At 38.6% G+C, this 15,502-nt stretch overlaps 1 protein-coding gene across 1 annotated transcript in view; it reads right to left on the reverse strand.

Moving 5' to 3' along the window:
• The window catches only part of plekhs1.4 (pleckstrin homology domain containing S1, tandem duplicate 4), a 115,317-nt gene that overhangs the window by 45,285 nt on the left and 54,530 nt on the right, over nt 1-15,502 (reverse strand). The window lies entirely within an intron of this gene.

Genomic DNA, 15,502 nt, shown 5'->3' on the forward strand with positions numbered 1-15,502 from the left:
CAGTCTAAGCAGAGATGCCCAGGTTTCCCTCTCCCCAGACACTTCTTCCAGCTCTTCCGGGAGGACACCGAGGCGTTCCCAGGCCAGCCGGGAGACATAATCCCTCCAGCGTGTCCTAGGTCTTCCCCGGGGTCTCCTCCCGGTGGGACATGCCCAGAACACCTTCCTGGCTAGGCATCTAGGAGGCATCCGGAACAGATGCCCGAGCCACCTCAGCTGGGTCCTCTCGATGTGGAGGAGCAGCGGCTCTACTCTGAGCTCCTCCCGAGTGACCGAGCTCCTCACCCTATCTCTAAGGGATTGCCCAGCCACCCTGCGGAGAAAGCTCATTTCGGCCGCCTGTATCCGGGATCTTATCCTTTCGGTCATGACCCACAGCTCATGACCATAGGGGAGAGTAGGAACGGAGATTGACCGGTAAATCGAGAGCTTCGCCTTGCAGCTCAGCTCTTTCTTCACCATGACAGACCGGTACATTGACCGCATTACTGCAGAAGCTGCACCGATCCGTCTGTCAATCTCCCGTTCCATCCTTCCCTCACTCGTGAACAAGACCCCCAGATACTTGAACTCCTCCACTTGAGGCAGGAACTCTCCACCAACCTGAAGTGGGCAAGCAACCCTTTTCCAACTATAGCCTTAGCCGTTTGTTTAAATCTGAAGGTTCTTCTGATTGGATGAAAGCACTAATGGCCTTTGACCCCGTACAAGCTTTCAAGTGTTTTGACAGCCCCTTCATTTTTCCCCAAGGACTGCACACCATAAATTGGCACCATGAGGCAGCTATGTACTGCAAGACTACCCACGTTGCATTACTCAGACAAGAAATATGATCTGAGAAGTCTCAAATCATATTATTTCCTTTCTTGCCCTGTTTGCCTGTAGCCATTCAAGGATGGTTTGATGTTCTATATGAGAGCGTTTTCCTCTTTCTGATTATTTCCAGATAACCAGTGTGATTGTGGATAGATCAGGCAATTTCATGTAGACTGAGTGACATAAGAAAGACTGACAGAGAATCATGGAATAGAAAATATAAAAATATCCTGAAGCAGTGGTTCTTTAATGTAGTTGTGCAAGACCTGCTGATCCTGCTGGATGGATTGTTTTACAGTGCTTAACTTAAACTAATTTGAATTGCAAATGTAAAAACATGCACTGTGACAAAGTTATCTGTTTAGCATGTGTTAAGGCATATGTCATGCAATGTGCGTTTGATTTCCATGCATTCTATCAGTCAGGGGATTTGTATTTCGGTGAATTCGACTCAGTTCAGCTGTAATGATTCTTCATTCTCCTCAATGAAATGTGGTGTATGTTTTATTCATTAATGATACCGAGAGAGTTTGTCCTCAGCCAGGGCTGGAATGCCAGCACCTTAGCCATGCATGCTACGACAATAATTACAAAGCCAGATTTGTGACTGATGTGATCCCCTTCAGAGTGCGGGTGAGCCAAGCCAAATCAAACTCTTTGATATACAGGTTTTAAAGTCCTGATGCATATGTAGGTCATTTTCATTTGCCCTGGTAATAAATTATTAACTATGGAAGCAAGTGCTCACTTAAAAGGTATAAGTTCACCCAAAAATGAAAATTCTGTGATCATTTACTCACTCTCGTATTGTTTCAAACCTGTAAGACTTTCATTTATCTTCGAAACACAAATGAAGATATATTTTTTTTAAATCTGAGCGATTTATGTCCCTCCATTGACAGCTACACAACTACCACTTTGACTAAAAAGTTCATAAAGAGATTGTTAAACTAATCCATATGAATTGAGCGGTTTAGTCCAAATTTTCCAAAGAGACACAATCACTTTATGTGATAAACAGATTGAATTTAGGCTTTTATTCAAACGTAAACATTGATTAGCAAACATAAAAGCTCAAACGAACATGCTTGACTGAAGCTCAAACATGCTGAGTAACACACGAGAATGGACGTCATTGGTTCTCGCAAGTCAAGCAAACATGCTTGAGCTTCCGTTTACCACAACTGATGTGCGCTTCTTAAAAACGCGGCGCTCGAGTCGTGCATGAGACGAAAAATTAGCGAAACTGATTCAACTACGGTGAATGTTCACTATAGACCTTGTTGTTCACAGCAGCGCCATCTTCCTTTTTAACAGGAATGAAAGCGAGGCTTTGATTGTTCTGCTGACGAAACACTGCAAAAATTTCTTTCAGAGAAATTTCAGTAGACAAAACCCCCCAGACAATATGAGCTGTGAAAAATTATAAGTGATCTAGGAGCTTTATGCTGCTTTTACAGTGCATGCCATTGAAAACACAGTAGGTCTATGCCTCACAGACCTTATAGACCTTATTCAGAGCAGTGCCATGACAGTTATGAACCTACCCCAACCTAAATACCCTATATTAAATCCAATGACTATGCAAATGTTTACTGTTGTATACTGTGATTTATGTAAAACAAACATATGATTTGAATGTAAAGAATGTGATGAGTGTTTTTGGGATTGTTGGATTTATTATGACCTACAGTATCCAAACCATTGTGTTTTATTTATTTTTTCACAAATTGTATGCAGTTATTAATTAATGAGATCCACTGTTCTCTCACTGTCCAATCTTTCATCTTTCAAAAAAAAGGGAAAATGAAGAATTAAATTTTCTTTCTGAGAACTTTGACAATTATATATGTGTATGGCTAGATCTTACTATTCGTGCGAACTGCCAAACCAAGAAAGATGATCTCCATGATTTCCACAGAGAAGGTATGAGTTCCACAAGACACTGACAGGCTAATTCGAAGTTATCAAGGGAGCTCTTATTGGCCCAATTATTTTTTAGTTGTCTTCATATTTCACAACACAATTGCTCTAGAGGAAAATCATTATTGCTCACTGTTTCCATATCAGGGCTTTTAAAATAGCAGTTGTGGAGACCCTGGTTTCCTGACCACAGATGTTCACAGCTACTGCTGCTCTGGATGGTTATTTCGGAGAATGTCTGAGATGGCTATTGGACTGTATTTGACAAGACAAAAGCAAACCGTGTTGACTGAACTGATGGAAAGAGTAAGGAAGGAGTCTGCTCTGGTGTATTTACAGCCACTACAAATAATCCCCTCAATAGTTCTCCCTGACTAACCTATTAGCCTTGTTAGAAGCATTCACCTCTTCTGTGGTTTCAGAGCTTGCAATGACAGATGGATGTCCCTGTTTGTGATATGTTATCCTAGTGTCAACTCCAGGATGATACTATATTCAAGAGAGCCAAAATGGAAAACACCTGTGGTGATTCTGGTGATGAATCGCGCCTGGTGATGCTCTGTCTGGTAGAAAAACGTCTCAACATCTGGTTTCGTCTGAACTCTCTGAAGACTGCGGATGATTCCTCGTCCCTTTCTCTCACACTCCAGTCTCCCCCCTTCTTTTTTTTTTTATTCAATATCATATGGAAAATTTCTCTTCTCTCCAAAGTAAGGCCAGAAAAAAAATACTCATCTGGATTCTTCAACAGCAGCAGTGATTGATAGAGATGTAGCTGTTTTCATCTTAAAATGTTGGACAAAACAAATAGCTATAAATCTTCCCATGTGCAAACAGGGAGACAGTGGCCCGAGAGAAAGCAAGGGAGAGTGGAGTGAAAACTTTATAGCGGCAAAAACGTTAATTGCAGCTTTGGATGATTTCAGGGGCCCAGCAGAATCAGACTCACCAGTAAAAGTTGATTTCATTCATCTCCCATAACAGATTGATTTCTCCTTGAGTAACAGCCATAGTTACCTTCCAGTTTGGCATTCCAAAATGCTTACATATTGATATAGTTTATTTAACATATGTTTGGGTCATCATAACAGTGTTTTAATTATTTATTTTTTTGTCTTCAGATTCATGCAAGTGACTGTCTAGTCTAAACATGCCCTGAAGTTTATTTGGTTTGTACCATCTAAATGTTTCAGAACAGTGTGTGAGTGATTATGTGCATGTGTGTTTCTCTGGCAAAAAGCATCTGAAGTCGGCTAAAGAGAAATTAATTTATTTCTGTCTGGAAAACATGACGCACAGTTTTGACTTCCACAGGTGCAAAACAGGATGGGGACATCTTGTATTTTTCTTCCAGCTTCCTAAAACTCAAATCATCAAGTCATCAAGATTTATCCTTCCCTTGAGAGAACACAGTTGAGACACAACAATCCAGGAACATCTATGGAGCCTTAGGTTGTCTGTCAACGTTTCTTCCGTTTCACCCAAAAAAATTATGGCAGCCCACACCTAAGATAAAATAAATCTGCTGGATGGTACAGGATCAGAATTCTTTGATGAAATACAACCCGAGGATGATGTTGATTTCTTGATTTCTTTTAACACAGTCTGGCACTTCTCCTTGACAGCTAATCATTTTGTGATTGAAGAAAAGCAAGCTTGACTTTAAAAGGGAATGTTGGAACTTTCCAAGGCTGCTTTTGGAACTCTCAGCTTCCACAGAGGGTTTATATTTTAATGATATCTCAAGGCCTGTCACCTGTGCTGTTTGGATGGAGTTTGGCATGTTGAACAAAGTCCTGTATGATGACCTCACAGGATCAGAATAAGTAGCAATCCTGTGCGATGATCTGAACCAAAAGTCCTGGAGAACGGAAAGGACCTCTAATGGTTTTTTTATTTGTTTTCTTAAGCTCCCACACTCAAAGACCGTCACTATAAAGATAACATTTCCTATTGTTTACATCCGCAGACAGTAATGTCTTACAGATGTGTACACCATTCATTTGTGCATTTAAAACTGTAGCAGAAAGCTGGTCAGCAGTGCATGTGCTCTGACTTTTTTGCTACTTTATTAATGCATCAGGTTCAAAACTTCCATGAATAAAGAACTGAGCATCTTTGACTGGTTTTTTAATGGCTTGTCCAGTTATGTTGTCCGTCCTCGAAGGGTAATTGTAATTTTTGTAAATCTTTTCCAGTCCTTGTTTGCAAGCAAATAAACATGCTGCCCAGTTACATAACATAAGGCCAAGAACCTATAAATTAAGAAACTTGAAAAACATAATAAGGGATAATATAGCTTCTTATTTGCATAATTAAATTCGAACTGTAAAAAGTGATCAGTTGACTTAACTTAAAAAAAGTGAGGAAAACCCTTTGCTTTAAAATTAAGTCTATAAACCATGCATAATTGAAGAATTAAGTTATGTGGAATTGTCAAGTTCACATAACTTTTTTTTTTCAATTTCGCATGGTTTTTATTTACTTAATAATTTTAAGGAAACGGGTTTCATCACTTTTTAAAGTTAAGTCAACTGATCACTTTTTACAGTGAATCTATTATCGCTCTGATAATCTAAGGTGGAATATCTGCTTATTTCGTGCTGAGGTCAATTTAAAAAGCAGGTACGAACTTGTATAGAATAGATAATAGGGGTGTACATGCATTCCAATCCAGAAGGTGGCGCGCGCGGTAATGTAATGCTGTTTGCTACCAGTAAAAAGCGCATGAGAAGACGAAGATACGATCGAACGGTATGTTTACATTATGTGTTTACATCTCTCAACAGTGTTTCAACTGCGGAAAAATATCAATAAAACAGCTTGAGAATAATATTTCGTGTAGCATTACATTTACCTCTGGTATTTCAGCCTGTATTCATGATACTGTAATAACTGCCAGTTATTAAACGTGGGAGCTGACTGGAGCTAAACTACTCTATATTTCCTTTACTAAGCTAATTGCTAGCGCGAACTATGAGCACTCGTATCCCATACACCGCACGACCATGAGTGTCTCTGCGAGTGGAGCATCAGTAACACAAACCAGCAGGAGGCAGAACTGTCATCTTACTCCTAAATTAATTCAGACCACAGATTAAGAAATGCACAGGCAAAATCCCATCTTACACATCTCTTTCTATGACGATGAGAACCACATTTTTACATAAACACAAAAACCCAACCATCTTGCTTTAATAACGCATAAATCAACTCCCAACAAACAATTACCCATAATGCACCCAGCTGCTAGCGCTGACTGCCAGGTCATTATAATAACCACCCCCCCCCAAGAGGGTTAGTGTCCCCACAACCCTAATCTCCCACAACAAAATCCAACAAATGTCCCGGTCGGCGTCGAACACGCTTCGACCTCCCCGGTGTTCTACCCCCAGAGCCAGGCTCAGCCCTGAGTCTGTTATTGTCCGTCTCGGCGCTGGGAGTGGATTTTGGGGAGCCTCTCTGGCTTCCATCAGTCTTGCTCTGGGACCAGTGGGTGGTATGGTGCCAACCGGTCCTTATGAAGCACCACCCGTCTACCCTGTCCCGGCATTCGGACCCGGAAGACCACCTCTGAAATTTTGTCCAGAATCTCCCCGGGTCCCTGCCAATGATGAGTCAGTTTTGGTGACAACCCCCGCTTCCTCTGGGGGAAGAACACCCACACTCTGTCCCCTGGCCCAATCATAGGTCCGTGGGCCCGGGCGTCGTATGCCCGCTTCTGGCGAGCTCCAGCGTCCTCTAGAGCCTCCCTGGCCAGTTGATGGACCGTGCTCAGACGCTCCTTCAATTTTCTGAAGTAATCCAATTCTGGCCCACCAGCAATCTTCATTCATTTTTTTGGTGAATTTATTTAAACACATATACACAATTGTAAAAAATAAATAAAAAAAAACCTTTAATAGGCTTTATGCCCAGCTCCACTACTTCCTGAACTTCAGCCAGCTCCTTTGTTTCCTGTCTGCCATTATTGGACAAACTGATTAATCCAGGTGTGTCTGATTTTTGTTGTTGTGACTACTGAGGTCAGGCACACCTGGATTAATCAGTTTGTCCAATAATGGCAGACAGGAAACAAAGGAGCTGGCTGAAGTTCAGGAAGTAGTGGAGCTGGGCATAAAGCCTATTAAAAGTTTAATTAATAGAAAATAGAAGCAATTTTGTGTTTAATTTACTCTCCCCTGCTGTACCGAACCGTGACTTCAATACCGAGGTACGTACCGAACCGTCATGTTTGTGAACCGTTACACCCCTAATAGATACCTTACTACCATATTCACAAAATGACAATGGTTGGAAAAAATTGCTGAAATACATCATGCCAGAATGATAACTCTAAAATAAACAGTAAGAGATGGATGACGCTTCATACTAGGAATCGAGTTTTGATCTAGTTTAGGTAGTAAAGTAGAGCCTTAGAAAAAAATATATATATATTGAGCAAGGTAGAAGAAAAAGTTGTTAGTTTCTCCTGAGTCACCAATGCCTGACAGGGTTTTGCTGTCTTGTTTCATCTCCTGTACTGGACAAAGTGCTTTTCAAGAGAGGGTTGGGACTCCCAGCATGTTAAAGTAATCATATTCTACTGGTGGACCTCACCACAGCCTTGGGAGTTCTCTCCAGGGCTTTTCCTGAGTCACTGGATCTGGGGCAAAGTAGCAGGCGTGCATCTCCATCTTGCCTCTTAAACCTGTCCGCCTGTCAGACAGCTGGGAAAAATCCATCTTTGTGTCCTGCTGTAGAGTATTCTGTACTTAAGCATGATTACAGACTTGAATCTTCCTCCTCTAACCACACAAAACTTACATCAATTTTTGAATGAGTTAAGCTATTTTTGATTTTGAGGGCACATTCATGAAAACCAGGGGATCATGACATTAAAGAGGGAATTTTGTGAATAAGACGCAGGGTTTTTTTTAACACTGAAATACCATGCAACAAACGTTGTTGATTTAGCCCCTAAGTGACGTTCTAATCATAAAGGGACAGTGGTGAACGTGCCGACACGGCTGTCGTCCCCCTTGGGGTGGAAGCTCAATTTAAATGCAAGCCAAGTCAAATAAATGTTTATCCAGCATAAACTCTTCCTAGAATCCAAACAGATGTCAGTAGCAGGGCTGCCTTTATGGACCATGGATTACTTTGCACTAAATCCCTTCCTTTTTTTTCTTCTTTCAAATAATGTTCATTTCCATTTTTTTCCATTTTGATTATTTTTGAGGTTGTCGGTCTAATGCTCACCTGAAGTTGATATTTAAAAACACTTCTAAAATAATAGCACTGTTACATTTTAAATAAATATCCATTTTCATACTGTACATTAAAAATGTGATGCCTAAATTCACTTATATAATTGATTAGAATTGTATTATTATTTTATTATTTATATTAAATAAATGAAACATGAAAGACATTGTTATAAATGAATGATGTAAAGTTTTTTGTGAGAAAATTGTTAGTGTTTGATTACTAGAGAAACAAAACTGATAGACCAGTCAAGATGATGTTGAAAAGATGTAGAACTAACGCCAGGGTAAGATAATTAAAAAGTCAAAGCAGATCAAACTGAAACATTATGATGAATCTGTTTGCCAATAAAAAATTTGTTTGCCAGGTTTTCCTTCTGAACAGACATCTTGATTATTAAATGAAAAGAGATTGAGAACAAACAGACAATGAGCTACGGTAAGTCACAATGTATCTTGTCCAGACAGACATGCAACACTTTCTCCTGTGTAATTCTTACATTTTAAGAAGAGATGTTTTTTTGTTTGACAGGTGCACACCATTCTGCTAAACATCCCATGCTTCTTCCAGGATTCTCCCCTTGGACATTTACAGCATAAGAGATAAAAGGAAAAGCCGGTAGGTCGTACATTTTTCATACTTCATGCCTCAGACCGGTGAATGTCTGAGATTTTATAACTGGAATTGTAGAGTGAGACTTGGCTTCCTGATCTTATGTACAAACTCTCTGTCTACCTCTCATAAAAGGAGATTCTCACATCCCAGATTTATGATGTGCTCCATGAGCTAGTTTTAACCAGTACAGCTTGACCCAAAGCCTGAACTCTTCATGCAGTTAGTAGATAGCATCAAGTATTGGCAAAGTATTGGTCTGTTTTTAGATATTTGGACCTTTCATAAGACTGTGACCTGCAGGGCCCTGATTATTTGTGAATATATGAGCTTAGAGTATTTCTAGGCTTGTAAATCTGTTTGTAACTGTTTGTGTAAGCTAACAATACCCAAAAGAACTCTAGATTGCTGAACAATTTGAAAAGTTTGGCAGAATGTTTTTATATTAATCACTTCATAAATTTAGGGGCTTTTTTTATGATTTTCAAAAACAGCCAAGTATGAGAAAGAGAAATAAAAAACAAATTCTTTTTCTGCTGGCTTCGATGGTTTAGAGCACACAGAACTTGCAAGAGTATTGATGGTTTTATGAAGGCTATTAAATAGAGCAGGATGTTCCAGCCATGTTCAAATTAGGAATGCAAAGGAGACGGTCTAGACACAACATCCAGGAGAAGAGAGAAAACCTTCACAGACGCATCCCCTGAGCTCCCGGATCACTGATACATAATTTATCTTCTTCAATATTCATTGATCTATTTGAGCATACTCTTTTTTTTTAAAATCCTATTATTTATATATATTCTAATAATTTTTTTCTTACTTTATTTACTAATATTAAAGGCACAATATGTATTTTTTCGCAGCTAGAGGTCACTTACCTCTTCAAAACAATAACAAAGGCGTAGGTTGATGACGCAATGAATATGCGGAATCATGGAACTTGTCGACATGCTACTGGATCTAATAATGTTTATGGGGAAATTATGTTTATGGATGAGTAAATGCATTCATGTTTTTTAATGGTATGAAGCAGGGCGCGATTGCTAATGAGAGACTGATATCAGCACCACAGGCGAGTCCCGGGGGATATAAAGGAATGAGGATATTTCATTCTACCGAACTACCTGCAAGTGCTGAATTACTTCTCATACAGGTCAGTGTATTTGACAGATTAAAATTGTAAGGTAATGCAGCGCTGTTTTACTTAGTCTACACTATCATATTAAACTGCATTTAAGTGTGTTGAAAGTTATAATGTTATTCTGTGTGTTAATTTGTTGGCTGTATGTGACTAACAGTAAGCTAGATCAACATTAGAATAGCATACTGATGATATACTAACATTTCATCATGTTGAGCTATATAACATTGATTTGTTAACATTGATTGTACATTTGCTCATCTGTCTAATAAACCATGCAAGATCGGAAACCAGGGATAACGCAAATATGACGTCAATGACAGGAGACAAGAGATGGGGACTATTTAAAATTGTAAAATTCTCTGAATTTACAAATTCTTGGGGACATTTAGGATAATGAAAGTACACAATTGAACGAAATATATACGTGCAAGTGGTTTTGTGATATTTTAATACAAAACTCTTACATATTGTGCCTTTAAATTTTTATTTTTCTGTTTGGCAGATTTTTTCCACATTCTTTTCGTATTGGGGAGGCAAAATATTGGAAATACTGGGGAAAATTTTGGCCTTAGTTTAGCACTGATGGCTTGTATTACAATTTGGACACTGGTTTGGTTTATAGGAATTGTTCCATCAAAAAATAATGGAAAACATAACTAAGCCAGCAACCAATAACGTAGCATTTTCAGCCTCATTACCTTGCTATCAACCTCAACACATTATCACGTTGAAATCCATTCCACAGAATTCGGCAGAGCCTAGAAGCTTTTCTACTCCCTTTTGTCACAGAGCCCTTTGTCTGGATGAAAGAGAATGACTTGCTGGAGAATACATAACAGTGTGATGTGCCATTATTAGAAACCTGGTACGGATTTAGAGACATGTCTCACCATTGTGTTCATGCAAACCTTCACAGCTTGCTGGGTAAGTGTGTTAAAGAGTTTCACTGGGGCTCATTTGTGGAACAAACAGTGGAGCAGGGCCTCTGATTTCCTTTATTTGTGGTGGAGCCCTGGAGGGAGAGCTGTCACTCAAAATATGCTGGTCTGCTGAGACTTAGGTATCACCACAGGAAGCTGGTGCTGATTATGGGAAATGGAGACTGATCTCATGTTTGGCCTGAGCAGACATGTACTTAAAGTAGACGGCAGAGCAACAGGCCGCTAAGACATGAATGGAATATTAAAGCTTGTCTATTTATCTACCCCTATATGTTTAGGCTTGATGCGATCAATCACCTGACGTAAGTTTAAATGTATGACCTGTTGTACCAATAACCTCTGACAGGAGGATCAAGAACATATTGAAAATTATTTCTCTCGCTTAGTCTGCGCTGCCGTTTTCCACTCTCTGAACGTGCCTAAATCGCTAGATAGTCATTTGGGTGCGTCAGGCTGTAAGAGCCGTGACTCACCATCTCCAGTGCCTCTCCACAGGAATGTTCCTCTACCTCTGTGTGAGGCTGAATTCACATCTGGATATGGAGATGGAGCTCAATTCCTTGAATCTCAGCACTGGAACCCTTTTCTGTGTGACAAATCAGCTGCTAAAGCCTGGCAAACCAACCTCTCACCTGTTTTCCTCTTTTATCGGTTTCAAAGACCTCAAGAAATGGAGTGTTAATGTGCTACAGCCATGATTAAGTGGATATTTGTGTTTTTTTCTCATCACAGTCACACATGGAAGCCTCCTATGTGCCTGACTCAGTATGTTTTTGCAGAGAGGGGCCAGAAGAACAAACCGAAGAGCTTATGAAAACGCCAATGTGAGAGTGAGTAAACGAAGACAGAATTTTCATTTTTGGGTGAACTATCCCTTTAATGGTTCAGATGAAATGCATGTGAAAGGAGCAAGTTGTACACGTGAGCAGCTCAGCTTTATATTCTCCAGGTTGCCCACATTCTCCACAGAGAAACCAGTATTGGATCTTGAAGACAAGGGTCCGTGAGAGTCTTCTGTCAGGTTCATGTATGAGTTTCACTACCAATTTGAAAAAGTAGCATCTGGGTTTGGTTAGTTCCAATTAACCCAATTCAAACAGTCCCTGCAGAGGGGAGGGAACAATTCCTGGGGAAATGCTCTTGTGAACTTGTGTTATTGTTTTGTGAAGAATCCCCAGCACACACTCTGAGGGAAGTTATGGGGATGCACAGTATTTCATGTCCGAGAAGAGGAATAAAGCCTCAGCACGGCCACAGTGCAGAATAAACTCTAAACAGCGTCTTGCTCCATGGGTTTATTCTTGGGTCTGAGGCTGGGCAGCTGGAAGGAACATTGAATATTATGTAATTAATGGGGAAAATCTATGTTTTATTTCATCTCAAGTAAAATGAAGTGTGTCTGGAGAGATCAAACCTTTGGCTGAGGGTTTTCAGGTTCAAATTCCTCTGTGAGATCTTTGACAAATGAAACCCCTGGATAACGGCATGACTAGTGACCCCATTTACCATCAGACATCTGATCTTATTATCATGAAAATATGTCTGGCTACATTACTACACATATGACTTCATCAAAGGTTTTCAGATGTGATTTGAAGTGAGTGCGTACACTCTAAAAAATATGCTGGGTTTTTTCAACCCTTGTTTGGGTCAAATATGGACAAACCCACAATTTTTTAAACCCAACGTTTGGGTTTATCCATATTCCTGTTGTATGACCAAGCAGGGAGATATCTTTAAATGAAATCAATACATACACTTACCCATTATTGAAGCCTCAAAATTGAGACACAAGCCAAGTAAGCAGCCAGAGGCAAGTGTTATAAACCAACTGAACCTTGAACCAGTGAACCACTTTTGTGAAACTATTTTAGGAGCCCAAGGTCAAGGCCAGGAATGTATGCACACAGTAAGGTGGTAAAAGAAGTAAAATAAGGAATGATACAATGCAGCCTGTCAGTCAGTACCTTTGAAAAATGAAATTAATGCCTCTACTGTTCATCCATTTCCTCTGCTGTCTCAGCGGTCATGCAATGGGGTCCAAACATCAAAATGTTTCAAAACCTCTTTAAACCTTGAAATAAATATTTGAAAAACTGTAAAATTGAACATTTTAAAACAAAGAAACCTGACAAAATGAATGAGAAATTTGGATTCTTGGATAATTGTATAAGCAAATTCGTTTTTGTACATTGTCAAAGCAGACCAACCAAATAATAAGAAATTATGAAATCCTTGATAGTTTTGCTATTTAAATGTTCACTCAAGTTATGATGGTAAGATCAGATCATTTTTAATAATTCACTTGTAGTCTATAATGCTAGGATGATGATGATGAAGAAGAGTCTATGACTTTTGGACCCCAATGTGTGTTAAGTTTACACCCTCCTCCCTCACTTTCTAGAGAAAACACCTCTATTAAAGTAGATGTAAACTCTTGCTCTGACTGTTGTTGAACTTTCTTAAGTTTTCTAAAATCATATGACCAGATTATTATGGGGTATTTTTGGTTGCTTATTAACATGGTAAAACTTGTAACTGTATTACAAAATAATTTTTACTATTAATTGAGTTTTATATATGATTTTATAGAGCAAGTAACATTTTTAGAATATAATAGGATATTGGCTTGGTAGGATATTTAGATGTTTCCAAGCTCTGTAGTAAAATAGATGGCAAAAAAAATACTGAGAGATTATTTAAAAATAGAGGAAAACACAAAATCCTTCAGAAATTATCTTATGGAAATTGAATACAGGACATCTAGGAATTGATTTCAGTGACCTAAATACTTTGAAACGATGCGGGAAACCACAAACACCAAGATTCATCACACAAAGAACTCTAAATATGCTTCATGCAGGAACTAAAAAAAAAAAAAAAACGAACAAAGAAAATGTTTTAGTTAAGTCATTTTTAAGGGTTAGGTCAGATATGTCCCTCTGTTGCAAATGATTGCACAATTATATTTTAATTGCAGTGTCAGTGTTTTTAAGCGTCAAATCTGGAGAATTTAGAAGAGCCTAAATATAAATGAACCACCACAGGCCACACTTTTCCACTTCACAAGGGAAATCAGATTTATCATACTGACTGATCCAATGACATCACCTCACTTTTCCTGACAAAGAAATATTACCCAATCCTGATTTATGTTGGCTGTCACACAGTTTGAACAAGGGAATCCGACTGTGAAACTGGAGACTAAAATTAATTAAATGCTTATTAGTCTGTAGTGCACTAATTGATTGATGATGCCTTGAGTCTACATTTTCTTTCTTCAGAAGAAACAAAAACATTAAGTTTAATCATTCAGAAACGAAGAATTTGTGAACTGTTATTATCTCACATATAACCCATGACATTTGGTGCTTCTATCACTTTGCATTACTCAGACAAAATTGAATTGCACATACCACTTTCTGACTTTTACAAGATTGGAAACTGTGTAAATTGCCCAGTTGGAAGGGAACATAAAAAATAAATTGGTAACAATGTGAGGAACAGAAAAAAATACATTATAACAATAAAAAAGATTTCCCCAGGGTCTAAGATGTAAAATGGCAGATAAAATAGGAATTCTACAGACTTCGTCTAGCATTCTCTCATTGTTAGCTCATAGAGTGCAATGTCGGTCTGGAAGTCATTAGCTAAATGTTCCATTTTAATGACAGATATATGAATACTTTGGGAGGTGAAGAGAGGGAAAGGATATCTGCTTATTATGTAATGTGGGCATTAGGTTATGTGACGTAAAGAGGATCAGAGGCTTTGCTATACATTTTGACTATACTGGGATCACTGAAACGTGTGCATGATAACTTTGAATAGATTAAGTGTAATATGGTTTAAGGCATTATTGATTTGGGAATATTAAGCAAAAGTGGTACATGCAAAACACTCTAGACTTTCATAATTTATTTTAAATGATACATCAATACAGAAAACATGAGATATGTTTTTCAGTATTTGCAGAACTCCTGTCCATCCTTTTAAAACGTGTATGTTATGTCCATGAGTTTATGCTTTCTTTATTCCACTTATTGCTTAAAAAGTACTGTTTCCCAGAAAGTGTTTCTCTTTCTAACAATACCATCATTTATCATCTGTATTAGATGGTCAAAAGGCAACAAGAAAGAATGTGTATTGATGGAAAAGATTGATGATTCTCCTGAAGATTCCCTTTGAACATGGAAACATATTGGACCAAAATCAATCCATCAAACGCATTGGGACGGTCTAGTGGTCTGAATGTCCTTTCTGTGCAATTTATGATTGTTAGTATGAAGTACATCAGTAAAGTCATCAGCATCTGTTTATTGAACAGAAAATGTATTTGCAAAGACGTGCCCTTTCCTCTACATCAAAGTGATAGTTCTATAATGAATTTAAAGAGGCCATTATAAAATGTTATGAATGTTTTTAATGTAGCAGTTGGCTTTTAAGAGCAAAAGTGACTGTTTAATTTATAGCTACAAATAAAAAAGTAAGCTCATGATCAGATGATGTATGGGATTTGGCAGGCATCCTTGTTCTATGTGCGTTATGTAATTAACGTGGAACCTTTCTCAAGAGCTGATTATAAGACGCACATCTTTGCAAAACAGCATTGAAAAACCTGGAACTGTAATTTAGATTCCATGGACACAAGGTAGGAAGAATTATTATTTATTTCACTCTAATCACGCACTTTAAAGAGGGCTGAACTCATGGGGATACTTTCTCATTTCAGAAATATACAGGATATAATGTCATTTCCAGCATATAGTAGTGAAATATACAATGATGTCATCCTTTTAGGCCTCTGCTGAGGTCA

Source organism: Squalius cephalus, assembly GCF_949319135.1.
Source record: "Squalius cephalus genome assembly, chromosome: 19".
NCBI lineage: Eukaryota > Metazoa > Chordata > Actinopteri > Cypriniformes > Leuciscidae > Squalius > Squalius cephalus.